We start from the raw sequence: 16,773 nt of genomic DNA, 5'->3' as shown, positions 1-16,773 counted from the left end.
TAATGCGAGAAAATCCAACTACTTTAGCGTTAGCAGTCAATTCCGCATTAGCCGAACAAAATGTAAGAGCAAGATTCGAATTAAGGTCACATTTGAGTCATAATCAAGTTCAAACACCACTTAATAGACCTGTTCCCATGGAAATCGATCATTTGAGACCATCAAACACTTGCAGGTATTGCAAGAGACAGGGTCATGTTATACAAGACTGTAGACGTAGGAAAAACGAAATAAATGCATACGCGGTAGGTCAAAACAATTACGCACGTAAGAACGAATATGACAAAAATTGGAAAGACAAAATAGACTGTTGGAATTGTGGAAAATTGGGACACTTCAGTAGAGAATGTACTCAAAGAAAACCATACCTTAATCAAAAAAACTAGGAACGTCGTACCAAAAAGGGGTCTATGGTAACGACGGAAACGTAAAGACGTATAATATTGCTTTGTGTGGAAACCCAAATTCTTGCCTCATTTCAATAGGAAATTGTAAATTTAGGAGCTTGATAGATTCTGGTGCAGAACTTTCCGTAATTAGTAAAAGAGCTTATGATCTATTAAAACACAAACCACCACTTAAAATGACAAAAATTAATCTAAAAGCGGTCGATGGTAACTCGCTATACATTCGCGGGAATGTAAAATTAAAATTTAAAATAGGGAGTATATATATTGAACATACATTTTTTGTCGTTGAAAACATTAATAGGAACGTAATACTAGGGAGAGATTTTTTACAAGACAACGGTGTCCGTGTATACTTTGATCTAGGATGTTTAAGAATAAAAGATTGTTATGTACCTCTGGAAGAAGATGTACACCTTTCGGTAATAGCGAGGCTAACTAGGCATACCGTTCTTAAACCACAAACTGCATATAGACTCCTTGCCAGGACGAAAAAAAACAGCTTACGCTCAAATCAAAATTATGACTTTACTGGAATAAGTAATTCTTTCTTTGATAACGAACCCGGTTTAACAATCGTTAACTCAGTAGTCAAGACAACGCGTGATCGTAAATTCCCTATTCTAATTATAAACAATACCCATAAAACGATTAGACTAAGACGTAATTGTCCCATAGGCCAACTTCAATCTATCCAAGATAATGAAATATGTTCTATCGAAAGCGTTATCAAAAACAATACACCCAAATCAGGTTTGTCTAAAGATGAGATTCTATCAGATTTACATGTCGCTGGAGATCAAAAAGAAAATATTCTTCCAATACTCTTAAAACACAGAACTCTCTTCGCAAGAAATAATTTAGAACTAACACAAACTACAGCAATGGAATTTAACATCGATACAGGGGACCATCCTCCCATTAAATTAAGACCGTATCGAACACCATTAAACAATAAGGTATTCATAGATAAAGCTATTGACGAAATGTTAGTGGCAAACATAATAAGCCCATCGCGAAGTTCGTGGAGTTTCCCTATTGTTTTAGTAGACAAAAAGAAAAATAACCTTGATTCAAATAAAGATCAAAAAGAAGAGAAAAGATTTTGCGTCGATTTCAGACAGCTTAACAAAATTACAAAACCAATTGCATATCCATTACCATTAATCGATGATATATTGGCGTTATTAGGGAAAAGTAAATATTTCACCAGTTTAGATTTAATATCGGGTTATTGGCAAATACCTATAAAAGAAGAAGACAGAGAAAAAACGGCTTTTGCTTCAGGGTTTAGGGGTCTATTTCACTTTAACGTTATGCCATTCGGTGCGTCTGGGGCGGGATCGATATTTCAAGAATTAGCTAATAAAGTACTTAAGGGTTGTGAAGGATTCGCCGTAGCATATTTGGATGATATTCTAATATTTTCACCTGACTTACAATCTCATTTATCACACGTAGATACAGTACTGCAAAGTCTCAGTAAGCATAACCTAAAGCTTAAACTATCAAAATGTCAATTCTTACAAAGGGAGACTAGATACCTAGGCTTCATTATAGATGAAAACGGTATAAGACCAGATCCGTTAAAAGTAGAAGCGATCCGACAATTCCCTAGACCAAAGTGCGTACGCGATGTACGATCTATCTTAGGTGCAGCGGGATTTTATAGGAGATTCTGTCCGTCGTATTCAGAAGTAGTAGAGCCTCTCATTAATCTCACGAGAAAGAATGTCCCATTTACATGGTCAAAACAATGTGAAGATAGTTTCTTACAATTAAAAGACTCGTTCACGCAAATTCCTTACCTTTCCTATCCGGACCCGAATAAAGGTTATATTCTGTATACAGATGCTTCAGATAAATGCATTGGATCTTGTTTAACTCAAAAATGCGGGGATAATGAAACCGGAGATTATGTAGGGGAAAAACCGATATTCTTTCTATCCCACCGATTAAACCCAACGCAATGTAAATATAGTACTATTGAGAAAGAATGTTACAGCATATTTTACAGTCTAAATAAATTACACCATTATTTACACAACGCCGAATTTGTTATCAAAACGGATCATCGCCCGTTAAAATTCCTTCTTGAATCTCCGATGCAAAACAAGAAAGTACAATTATGGGCCTTAAGTATAGCAGGTTACAATTGCAAAATTGAGTATATATCGGGAAAAAAGAACATAATTGCCGACTTTCTAAGCCGACCACCAAATACCAAAATAACGAATGACCGAGACGAACAAACGGAAATAGAATTAGATATTAACGATAAACATTATACGATTAGTTCGGAAATAAATAGACAAAACCAGGCGCGCGAAATTAATGTAATTGACTCTACGCATATCGATCACAGACAAGTAATTGATAATAGCACGATCCCACAAACGGTTATGAATAACGAGACAATCGAACCCGATAAAATAAACGATTGTAACATGGAAATTGAACAAGGAAAAGACCCACACATATCTGAGATTAAAACGAGATTAAAATTAGGGAAACTAAACAAACACTAAGATGGAAAATTCATTATGGTTGATGAGATATTATACTATATATCGAGCGTCGATGAAGAACCTACCTTTAGGCTTTTTGTACCTAAACACCTGACAGGTTTAATTATTAATCAATATCATGACGAAAATGGACACGGTGGTTCTCAAAGACTTTTTCATACCATAAAAGAGAAATATTATTGGCCTAAAATGTTCAAAGAATTGCATGATTACGTGTCGAAATGTATTGTCTGTCAAACTAGAAACTTGAAAGCAATTAAAGCTCCCGTATCATCAGAAACCGCAATACCACCATTCCCTTTCTCGGTCGTTTCCATAGATATATGCGGACCATACCCAACAACGCTTTCCGGAAATAGATATATAATATGTTTCGTGGATCAATTTTCAGGATATATAGAGGCTTTTCCGTCGCCGGATAAGTCATCCGATAGCGTAATACACCTGTTAGTAAACGAGATTTATTGTCGTCATTCATGTCCCATAAGGATAATTACCGATAATGGTAAAGAGTTTACTAGTACGGCGTTTACAGAAACATTAAAATCCCTGAATATCCAACATGTCAAAACGTCCACATATCACCCAGAAGCTAACGGTAAAAATGAACGCTCTCACTCGACTATGAACAATATACTATCAAAACGCGTTCAAGAAAACGTACAACAATGGGATTTACATTTAAACATGTCTTTGGCAGCTATGCGATTTTCCCATTCAGAAACATCAAAACATTCGCCTTTCTTTTTAGTATTTAACAGAGACCCCATCCTACCAATAGACAATTTGTTAAAACCTAGGCGTAAATATCACGGCGAAGATTATCATAAAATAATATTAGAAGAACAACACAAATCATTTAAAAAGGTGTGTGCACAAATTCAAAAATCTAAAGATAAACAAGCCGAATATGCGAATAAAAATACAAAAGACATTAAATTCGAGATTAATGACCCCGTTTACTATAAGAACTTACACCGTACAAATAAATTAGACAGTAAATGGAGACCATATTATCGTATTATCGAACAAAAATCACCGTTAACATACATAATAAAGAATCAATTAGACAACTCAACTATTAAAGTCCATGCTGACCAAATAAGACATGCTAATATAAATGAGTGGCCTATATCAAATACTAATATGGGACGCCCCATAAGGAAAGCAAATTTAGCTTTTGCCGAAACTAGTGAGTCTGATAGTGATTTAAGTAAGTCAATACAAGGGTTACCTATCATAACTAGGCAAACTCGTCAAATTCGGGACAATTCTGACGAGGAGGAAGACATCCCCTTAGCAGAATTGCAAAAACATTTACGGAAAAAACAATTCAAATACAATGCGTCAAACTCTAGCGAATCTGACACACATCAATACGATAGGGCTGAACAACAATATCCGCCCCCACGTCAATCGGACACCGATTCGACCGATAATCACATGCAAATTGATGAAATAGCTATTAAGCACAAAAAAAGAAAATCCATACGACAACGTCAAAGATCTAATAAATCTATTAAGAAAGTGATTTTCAGGTGCCTAGAAGCAATAGCCGATCATATGTAATATTTACCGTAACGACCACACAAGCAACGTTGACGTCTATACGTTTGAATGACCTCAAGTTATGTAAATAGCATTTAGTTAGTAACCAAATCGGATAATATACTTCTTCTTTGTAATATTTCAGATGATGTTGCCATCATTTGTTTTTATATTATCGTTGCGCATGATCGGGGGACTTGAGATTAACGAAAATGTTATATTTCAAAAAGTTAACGAAGTGTCTGTGACCAGAGCTCATTGGCAAATAGCCCTACTTCTCGATACCAACGTCTTCTCTACATTTCTTACCCAACTTGAAACAAGACTAAACGATATCACAAATACCACGAAAGACATGATGTTCCAATTCAAACGAAATGATCTACTTTTAAAAACAGACGCCTTTGAACAATCATTAGCACAACTCCATACGGAAATCGAATACATCCGTTCTGACCATGACAACGTACTTGACAGCTATCTAGATTATAAAACGCTCAGTCATACCCAGAAACGCTCATTGTTACCCCTAGGCGGATTCTTTAAATTTCTTTTCGGCACAGCTGACGATTCTGACATCCGTAATATTCAAACACACGTTAATCAACTTCAAGAAAGCCAAAAAACTATTATCCATGTGTTACAAAATAGTTTATCTATTCTCAATGTTACCCAACAACACATAACTGAGAATCGCCACTCCATTTACACTCTGATATCTACCCTCAGACAACTTGACGACAAAATCATGCACACACATGAACGTTTACAGGCAATGACCCATGCTGTTCAAGATTATACGGTTAATTACAACTCCCTGAAGATCATGATTGATGAATTACGTCAGGCTGTTTTCCACGCATCACTATATCTAGAAACGTTTAAAGGACAACTTAATATGCTCAGCACTGGCAAACTTTTTCCATCTCTTATTTCACCTATTCACCTGAAAGACGTACTATTAGACATTGCGACAAAAGTGCCTAATAATTTACAACTACCAGCTAATCCCAAGACCGACCTATGGCATTATTACCAATCTACCTCAACGACCGTCGTAATGTCACCTACTACTATTATCATTACAATGGACATCCCTCTCCTCGAGATAGGAGCTTCTTTCGAGGTATATGAAGTATTCAATTTCGATATGCCCTACTCACCCATTAACGAAACTATCAATGACAATAAGATCCACTATAACATGTCCGCTAGATACGAACTGGAAACTAAGGGCTTCTTGATTGATCAAGCGCGAAATCACTACTGCCTATTGACAAATAACGAACTGAAAACTTGTCAAGCGCGACGTACATGTGACGTACAATCCCCATTCTACCAAGTAGACATGTCTAAATTATGCGTCATAGCCATTATGATTAACAACACTCAGCACATAAAGGATTATTGCAAGGTGATCATACACCCTAACACCGTCTTACCTGATGCCAAATATTTAGGATCTGGTAACTGGGCGATAGTCTCTAGACAAGACCTACGCCTCGTAAAGATATGTCAAGATCATTCCCAAAATAAAATATCCGCTCGCGCTATCGCTCCCATAGACATTGTTAATGTACCCATGAACTGTCACGCATACAATGAATACTTTACATTAAATGCCTGGTACATTAACTCCAGTCAAACCCGGCTTCAGACCGACAAACTCGACATACCTACCTTTAAGGGTTCTTCCATTTGGAAACCATTCCATACCTCTCTCGTTAATTTCACTAAAACCGAAATGCCTCATGAACTATCAAACATCAAAGAAATACCTATGGAAGCTTTAATAACAAAACTGCAGAGTATCAGACAATTAAATGACATTGACACGACATCAGGTGACTTCCCATTATGGGGTTACATTATCATAGGTGTAGCGACCGCTCTGAGTTCTGGTGCAGCACTCCTTATTTACTGTAAATGTAAACGTATGACCCGATCTAATCGTCCCATAATTACCCAATTCCGATCTGCCAACGATGATATGCACCTGGGAGAAATCAGTCCCCCGGGTTATGTGGGCGTGGCTTCCTGTGATGTGGCGCACGAACCTCTCGTGTCTGAGGTCAAAAAGCCCTCGGCACCCCCACAACGACCGAGAACACTGTCATCCCTATACCCGTCTCTACGAGGGTAACAAATCCTTCCAGACGACGACACCAGGATGATCCTTGGCGATAACAACTTGTCAACAACCAAGTTGTGAACCATAAACAGCACCATGGGCTGTTTACTGGATATTACCTACTATCGTCAATAATGAACAGAACGATATACTTGAAAACTAAAATCTACGAACAATTGTTTAGTGCACTACTACATCGATCGATATATCACCCGTATTCATCTATTGTGACTGTATATATGTGTTGAACACTCGTATAATCTTCAAAGAATGTTTGGAACATGTATTATTCGGATGTTGTCTATAGTTAACCAAGATGCGTTGAACACTCGTATAATCTGCAACGAACGTTTGAAATATGTGTTATTGCCACATTGTATATAATTTACCAAGACTAATGTCAACACCATGAACTGTATCTAACGATGATTTTGATTCCACGAGTTATTCTACCGCAGAGTCAAACCAACAACTACAAGAACTCTACCGGACGCTGCCGCCCAATCTACCAGAAACCCATCATCCGCGGGCGCCAACTCTACAAGACCAACATCGTTCACTGACACCAAACTTCACAAACTTTATCGTCTGCCGACACCCAGTCTGCAGGAGCTCCATCGTCCAATATCACCCACTGTATCGTCTGCCGACACCCAGTCTGCAGGAGCTCCATCGTCCAATATCACCCAGTCTACAAGACCTACATCAACCGCTGACGCCAACTCTACAAGAACAACATTGTTCGCTGACGCCCAGCTACACTAACTTTATTGTCCACTAAAACAACATACAAGAACTGTGTTGTCCACTGACGAAACGGATATAAACATTTCCTTATTTGTATAACTATATATTTCATTTATTAACCATGTACCTCGTTGACCTCTTTGTACACATTACTTTTTGGATCACTAATTCGATTTTCTTTCAATCATTTTTTAGATTTTACAAAGAATTTAATTTTCAATTGCCAGTTTCCATTACTTTACCCATTGAAGAAACTCAATTAGAAGAAATACATTATTTTATAACTACGTTTGAACAAATGTCCACCCTTGAACAAGAACATAATGTTTCAATTTTTACTTATATGATGAGATCTGGCGAAATTCAAGTGGATACATTGATTTTCTTGATTACGTATTTCAACATACCTCTTCTTCATCAACAGATGCTCGATCATTTAACAAATGAACAACACATTCTCAATTACCAAATTTGCAAAGCAATATTCACGTACTACGGCATTGACTCTTTAGAATCACTACAAACATTCCGTCGATTAAAATATTCAACATCCATCCCAAACAAAATACGCAACATGTCAATCACCACATTCGCTCAAACAGATAACACTCAATTGCATAACCGCATCCAACAATATTTCACTCAAGGCCACCAACGTCAAAGACGTTATCAATTTTTATCAAAACTTTTATGTAAGTTCTGTTCAAAACATAGTATAGCAGCAGTACAAACACCTTGTTGTAAACTTAGATATCATCCAACATGTGGCACATCATACAGAACTTTCAACAACACACGTGTATGTACATTTTGTTTCACACATTTGACATTACCAGATATAGCCCTCATTCATGCATCACATCAGTTACCACACATACAGAGATACAAACAAATACTACTGGAACGCAAAAGACGTAAACTTAGTAATAGACATCACCAAGTTTGGTAAACAAAAAAAAAAAAACAAAAAAAATCATTATTTCATAACAGGAAATATTTTTAGAATCTCGTCGGTTCAGAGTTATACAGTATTTTATCTTCGTACAGATCTCATGATTAAATTGTTGACATCATCGTAATTTTTTCATATCATGAAATAAGAAAAAATTCATTTGAAAGAGTGAGTTGTGTAACGTAATGTACATATAATATATATAATAATAGAATTTATCTCATAGAACCTTCGGGTAGGGTATACATATAATATATATAATAATAGAAAAAAATCATTTGAAAGAGTGAGTTGTGTAACGTCATAGAACTTTCGGGTAGGGTATACATATAATATATATAATCATAGAATTTATCTCATTGTACATTATTGTGTTGTTATTGTCGTGTTATTGTTGTATAAACAAACTAATTTAGGAAATAGAACCTTCGGGTAGGGTGTAATGAAATTTGAAATTGATTATGTAGATGTGTAATGTAATGGGTTATAATGAATATGTTACTTTATGAAAAGTCAATAGAAATATTTCAGCGAGATGTAACTAACAGAAAACATGGGGGTCGTGACTCGCAAAATGCATATAGGCAATTAGTAAATCCATTAAGCAAGATTCGTGACTCGTAAAATGCATATAAATGGTTGGTAAATACGTTAAGCGAGAGGACTGACGTTCCGATGCGTGTTCCAGGTGTGAATACACCTGTGAACACAAATTGGCTTGTCAAATTACATAGGGGCCCGCGATTACAGGCGGTGTAAAATCTGTAGGGATCATACATCATCTGTCTATATACGTCAAGATACACACATTGACGTCCATTACTTGTTGACAGGCGTGGGTCACGAATTAAGCGAATACACAACGGGATCAGTATAAATAATCCTCAAAATAGGCAGACGGGGCCTCGCTTTCTCTTAGGAATTATTCACGTTATGTTATTTACTTTGACTTTGGAATTATTATAGTACAATTTTGGTGTTAGGGAATAGAGTAAAATAAAAGAAATATTTTAGACATCAGAGACTTGTTTTATCTTCACTAAAGTACATCCGATTACGTGACAAAATCTACAGATAACCCTGACAAGTAGAATCAAAAGTCAAACCATTGCAATCAATACCTATAAGCAAATGCAAATATTTGCTCAATAAAATGTATATTGCCGTCTTTAACACCCGTGCAAACATAACAAAATGAGTCATAATCATAAATTATCTACGCTCTAAAGTTTAAACAATTTTTTTTATGACTTTGAGTCAAATAAAAGTGTACATATACAATGTATAGCCCATACAGATAAACACAGCTAAGTGCCTGATAATGTTAATTAGATTTGAAGAATAAAATAAAATAGTTGCAAGTGTTTGCTCTTGATAGATCTAACAAACAGTACGCACATTCTTCAATGTACACACTGGATTTGGGAAAAGTCTTAACACTAGGTCAACTCAGTCTTAACTTAAAAAAAAAATCAATTCTGAGAGTACAATGAGCCGATCAATGGGCTACTGTGTACATGGTCCTATATTAGCAAAATATTGATGTACAATCAAGAGTTTCCATCATGTTTTGATTTTTTTTTACAGAACTATTTGGAAAGCTTAAAACACATGTATAATAGTTGTTGTTTTTAAGTATAAATAATACCACTATAAAAATATCCATCAAAGCTGTTTTTCGTTAAATAAATGTAAACGTGCTTAATGTTAACCTGTTAACCTTAAATAAAGGTTACCCTGCCTAGCACCCCTTAGTGTCACCATAACTGATATGCATCTTTTCCATTAAGAAAAATACAATAGGGCATAACAGCTTAAAACTGAAACAGACTGTAGCGGGCAATTTTGATCAATATCTGTTTTCAGTTTACACATAGGTAAAACTGCCTCTACATTTGACATTCTTAAAATACCTGTTAGATTGCTTGGCCCCAATTTAACTGCACTGGTAGTTTACTAGTGAATTACCCCCACAAACAAACACAGCCTTGACTTGTGAGGACGGAAAAAGAAGGTTTTGGGTTAAACAGAGACGTCTAAGTATGATGAATAAGTATAACATAATTATGCATTTATAACTATGTTTGACAGTAACAAAACAATCACAAAAAAGTACTGTTAAAAATGAGCCCATCTTCTTCATAGCAGCTATGATACAAAAATTATGCAATAGAATTGAAGTGTACATTTGTTGGATGTTTTGAACATAATGTCATCATGACATGAAAACTAAATGAAAGCATTACATGGTCAGGCATTCTGTATTTTCCTAATAATTAAACTTTGTACATAGTAAATGACCATATTAAAATATAACAAAACGGCTCTTCAGCTGCACAAGCAGAACATAAACATTATTTTAGCATGTTGTGAAACAAACTGGTTAAGGCAATAGTAGGAATTCTGCACATCCATAAAGTTTCACAGTGTCAATATCAACTGAATGCATAAAAACACAACTGAGGTGATAATAGATGAAACTTTTCGGGTTATATAAAAATATAAGAGCGGTAAAGTAAAACTCTCATTACTACATATTATCACAAAGGGAACAATGGTATGGGATTTTATGGGCAGTACTCACCTCAATATTGGGCCCTGGTTCCCTACGCACACTAGCAGTACTCACCTCAATATTGGGCCATGGTTCTCTATGCACACTAGCAGTACTCACCTCAATATTGGGCCCTGGTTCTCTATGCACACTAGCAGTACTCACCTCAATATTGGGCCATGGTTCTCTATGCACACTAGCAGTACTCACCTCAATATTGGGCCCTGGTTTCCTACGCACACTAGCAGTACTCACCTTAATATTGGGCCCTGGTTCCCTACGCACTCTAGCAGTACTCACCTCAATATTGGGCCCTGGTTCCCTACGCACTCTAGCAGTACTCACCTCAATATTGGGCCCTGGTTTCCTACGCACTCTAGCAGTACTCACCTCAATATTGGGCCCTGGTTTCCTACGCACACTAGCAGTACTCACCTTAATATTGGGCCCTGGTTCCCTACGCACTCTAGCAGTACTCACCTCAATATTGGGCCCTGGTTCCCTACGCACTCTAGCAGTACTCACCTCAATATTGGGCCCTGGTTCCCTACGCACTCTAGCAGTACTCACCTCAATATTGGGCCCTGATTCCCTATGCACTCTAGCAGTACTCACCTCAATATTGGGCCCTGGTTCCCTACGCACTCTAGCAGTACTCACCTCAATATTGGGCCCTGGTTCCCTATGCACTCTAGCAGTACTCACCTCAATATTGGGCCCTGGTTCCCTATGCACTCTAGCAGTACTCACCTCAATATTGGGCCCTGGTTCCCTACGCACACTAGCAGTACTCACCTTAAAATTGGGCCCTGGTTCCCTACGCACTCTAGCAGTACTCACCTCAATATTGGGCCATGGTTCTCTATGCACACTAGCAGTACTCACCTCAATATTGGGCCCTGGTTCCCTACGCACTCTAGCAGTACTCACCTCAATATTGGGCCATGGTTCTCTATGCACACTAGCAGTACTCACCTCAATATTGGGCTCTGGTTCCCTACGCACTCTAGCAGTACTCACCTCAATATTGGGCCCTAGTTCCCTACGCACTCTAGCAGTACTCACCTCAATATTGGGCCCTGGTTCTCTATGCACACTAGCAGTATTCACCTCAATATTGGGCCCTGGCTCTCTATGCACTCTAGCAGTATTCACCTCAATATTGGGCCCTGGTTCCCTACACACACTAGCAGTATTTACCTCAATATTGGACCCTGGTATCTATGCACACTAGCAGTACTCACCTCAATATTGGGCCCTGGTTCTCTATGCACACTAGCAGTACTTACCTCAATATTGGGCCCTGGTTCCCTATGCACTCTAGCAGTACTCACCTCAATATTGGGCCATGGTTCTCTATGCACACTAGCAGTACTCACCTCAATATTGGGCCCTGGTTTCCTACGCACACTAGCAGTACTCACCTCAATATTGGGCCCTGGTTCCCTACGCACTCTAGCAGTACTCACCTAAATATTGGGCCCTGGTTCCCTACGCACTCTAGCAGTACTCACCTCAATATTGGGCCCTGGTTCCCTACGCACACTAGCAGTACTCACCTCAATATTGGGCCCTGGTTTCCTACGCACACTAGCAGTACTCACCTCAATATTGGGCCCTGGTTCCCTACGCACTCTAGCAGTACTCACCTCAATATTGGGCCCTGGTTCCCTACGCACTCTAGCAGTACTTACCTCAATATTGGGCCCTGGTTCCCTATGCACTCTAGCAGTACTCACCTCAATATTGGGCCATGGTTCTCTATGCACACTAGCAGTACTCACCTCAATATTGGGCCCTGGTTCCCTATGCACACTAGCAGTACTCACCTCAATATTGGGCCCTGGTTCCCTACGCACTCTAGCAGTACTTACCTCAATATTGGGCCCTGCTTCCCTATGCACTTTAGCAGTACTCACCTCAATATTGGGCCATGGTTCTCTATGCACACTAGCAGTACTCACCTCAATATTGTGCCCTGGTTCCCTATGCACTCTAGCAGTACTCACCTCAATATTGGGCCCTAGTTCCCTACGCACACTAGCAGTACTCACCTCAATATTGGCCCTGGTTCCCTACACACACTAGCAGTACTCACCTCAATATTGGGCCCTGGTTCCCTACGCACACTAGCAGTACTCACCTCAATATTGGGCCCTGGTTCCCTACACACACTAGCAGTACTCACCTCACTATTGGGCACTGGTTCCCTACGCAAACTAGCAGTACTCACCTCAATATTGGCCCTGGTTCCCTACACACACTAGCAGTACTCACCTCAATATTGGGACCCTGGTTCCCTACACACACTAGCAGTACTCACCTCAATATTAGGACGCTGGTTCCCTACACACACTAGCAGTACTCACCTCAATATTGGGCCCTGGTTCCCTACGCACACTAGCAGTACTCACCTCAATATTGGCCCCTGGTTCCCTACACACACTAGCAGTACTCACCTCAATATTGGGCACTGGTTCCCTACGCACACTAGCAGTACTCACCTCAATATTAGGACGCTGGTTCCCTACACACACTAGCAGTACTCACCTCAATATTGGGCCCTGGTTCCCTACGCACACTAGCAGTACTCACCTCAATATTGGGCCCTGGTTCCCTACACACACTAGCAGTACTCACCTCACTATTGGGCACTGGTTCCCTACGCACACTAGCAGTACTCACCTCAATATTGGCCCTGGTTCCCTACACACACTAGCAGTACTCACCTCAATATTGGGACCCTGGTTCCCTACACACACTAGCAGTACTCACCTCAATATTAGGACGCTGGTTCCCTACACACACTAGCAGTACTCACCTCAATATTGGGCCCTGGTTCCCTACGCACACTAGCACTGCTGGGCTGCTTGGTAACCCCTTCACTCTTCAACACAAGCACCTGCTTCAGGTAGTCACCAAGTGATTGCTGCAAATTGAAAAATATATATACAAAAATCTTATAACAGAACAACGGTGACCTAGCGCTGGGGTGGATAAATCTCTTCTTGCAAAGGGAAATTATCAAAAATAACAAATATACTCTTCACAACTATCAGGAGAATTTAAAATGTTTCTGGTGATATTCATATCAAAGAAAGAACAAGAGACATGTTTATCAGAAACACTATGCCCCCTATTGGGCCGCTTTGAAATAAAATTTCAATATATCATTTGGCAGGTTTATAAATTATCTCCCTTATAAAGCTTATTACATCTCTTGGATTGTATTTGTTTACTTTTGACCTTTAAGGATGACCTTGACCTTGACCTTTCACCACTCAAAATAGACAGCTTCATGAGATACACATGCATGCCAAATATCAAGTTGCTATCTTCAATATTTAAAAAGTTATGACCAAACTTTAACGAAGGTTAAAGTTTTGGGACACACACATACAATGAATGAATGACAGACAGACAGGCCAAAAACAATATGCCCCTGATCTTTCGATCGGGGGGGGCATAAAAACCTTCTCAAGATTGCAAAAGCATGGATCATGCCAAAAAGGCTAGGCCCAATCTCAGAAGCATGAATCACATCTCAGAAGCATGGATCACATCTCAGAAGCAGGGATCACATCTCAGAAGCAGGGATCACATCTCAGAAGCATATATCACATCTAAGAAGCAGAGATCACATCTCAGAAGCATATATTACATCTCAGAAGCATGGATCACATCTCAGAAGCAGGGATCACATCTCAGAAGCATGCATCACATCTCAGAAGCAGCCATCACTCTTCACAAGCATATTTCACACCACAGAATCATGTATCACATCTCAGAAGGGTAGATCACACCACAAAAGCATGGATCACAACTCAGAAGCATATATTATACCTCAGAAGAATGGATCACATCTCAAAAAGATATATCACGCCTAGAAAACATGCATTACATTTCAGAAGTATTGATCTCGTTTCATAAAGATGGACCGAAATTCATATGCCTTGATCACACTTCAGAAGCATGGGTCACACTTGAGAATAATGGAATGATCTTTACAATCATAGATCACATATGCCACAGTACATGTACCTTCAAGCATCCCAGAAGTGTGACCAGGTTGGACCAGGAACCATCTCTGCTGTCAATGATGGCTGTCAACCCCCTCTTCTTAGATTCCTCACTGAAATCAGAAAGAATAGCTGTACAAAACAGAAAATATTAGATGTATTTAATGAGGATAAAGTTTATGATGCAAGACTTGGAATCAGATTTGTTAAGCTTGCTGAATTAATACATATCCTCTGGCTGTATTTATAGGATAAGTGAGCATACCACGAGGAAATGACCTTTAATAATTCAGTGATGGCCTCATAGCCATTAATGAAATGGAGATATCATGGACATTAATTTAAACAACCTTGTCTGGAAACAAAACTTGTGTCTGTTAGGCCCAAATTCCTTTTAATTTCACTTCTGTCTCAAAACTTCAATTATTGTAATTTCACCCTGGATAAATTGTATGGTTAAATTTCACTTTTGACCTCTAAGTGCAACCTTGACCTTTAAGGCAGGGAGACTGGCTAGAGATGACATACACAACTCAGCCTTTTACAACATTTGAATAGTAGCGCAATAAAAAAGTAAGTTTTTATTTACATGTAAATGTCTAATGAATTAAGTTTTTTTAAGTTTTTTAAAGTTTTTGTATCCAAGTTTATACTATTTCAAGAATGCAATTGCTTGTCTCACCTACATAGCTTTTGCAAGGAAAGTTCAAGAATAATATGTTTACAATCTTTACATATATTATTCATTTGAAAAAATCCGAACTTTTTTCAAATAGATGTTTATTTTATAGTTAAAACTATACACGATGATTAAAATATCATACTTGCAAACATGCATGAAATTTTTCAAACAAGTCTGGTCTACGTAAAGAAGCCATCATTTAAATGGTGTACTTGTTTTTTTGCTACTTTTGCCAGGGAGAAATGAAATGATATTTCCATGATAGTGGCTGACAGCAGAACAAATTGTCTACTTAACAATTGGATTTAAAACGCAAAAGAAGGTGTCTTCCAGGATGATGATTTAAAATTCTGTGTCCTTTCTTTGTCTAATGTACTGATATTCTTGACTTCCGATTTTCATATTTTGTAAATATTCTAGAAAGCAATTCTTTCTTATTTTTGAACCTAAATGGCAGTTAAATGATGTTTATTTAAAACCTTTGTAATAAGAACATATTACATATCATTACTATAAATAGTAACAAAATGAAGTCACGAGCTGGCCGTTATTCGTATCTAGCGGGCCAATTTTAAATTATATCTGCACTCGGGCTGTTATGTCGGCAGCGGGGTGATTAAAGACGTCCTGCCCAGCTATTCCTAGAAGTATTGTGTAAATAACCTTAATTTTGGCATTTTGCAAAAACATAGAGCATGGTAATAACAGAAAACAGTCAGTTGCATCTGTCTTTAGGATTATGATTTAAGAGAATTATTTGAAACCTCGGAATCTGGAAGAGGTATTTAAGGCATGCTGTGATGTCGTGGGGCTGAAAGTACTGGTCACGGTGAGGTGGGAATATCAGGAGTGGTCCTCCTTGTAGGTCACGACCCCCGGTCAGAAACACGATCCCTTTCTGCAGCTGATCTAGGATATGGGATGCCTCCAAGCCTCGACCTGAAAATCAGAGTTTATGTTTACATATCTTATGTTTAGTTAAAACCTATTTATTTTAGCTCAATTGCATGAAAAGCCTCAGGCTAATTGAAACACTCTCCAGTCCATTTCCTGGGCCTAGAACCAGTACTTGGTGTCTTTAGGGGAGATGTCAAGAACGCTCTCTAAGTAGTGATTGGACCTGCTATCTCCTCGAATGCTAGAGGACACCATATCCATTACGCCATGGTGAAAGGAGAGTTAATGTTTTCATTTGCAGATATTAG

General features: G+C 38.4%; 1 protein-coding gene across 1 annotated transcript in view; it reads right to left on the bottom strand.

The window, feature by feature from the left end:
• Positions 1-14,992, bottom strand: part of LOC127849279 (titin-like) — a 215,281-nt gene extending 200,289 nt beyond the window's left edge. The window contains 2 exon segments of the mRNA XM_052381996.1: positions 13,689-13,796; positions 14,909-14,992. The gene's annotated coding sequence lies outside the window, so the exon portion shown is untranslated.
• Between the last annotated feature and the right edge of the window lie 1,781 nt (positions 14,993-16,773).

Source organism: Dreissena polymorpha, chromosome 10, assembly GCF_020536995.1.
Source record: "Dreissena polymorpha isolate Duluth1 chromosome 10, UMN_Dpol_1.0, whole genome shotgun sequence".
NCBI lineage: Eukaryota > Metazoa > Mollusca > Bivalvia > Myida > Dreissenidae > Dreissena > Dreissena polymorpha.
The sequence above is the reverse complement of the archived record's forward strand: the minus strand, read 5'-3'. Positions and strand labels throughout refer to the sequence as shown.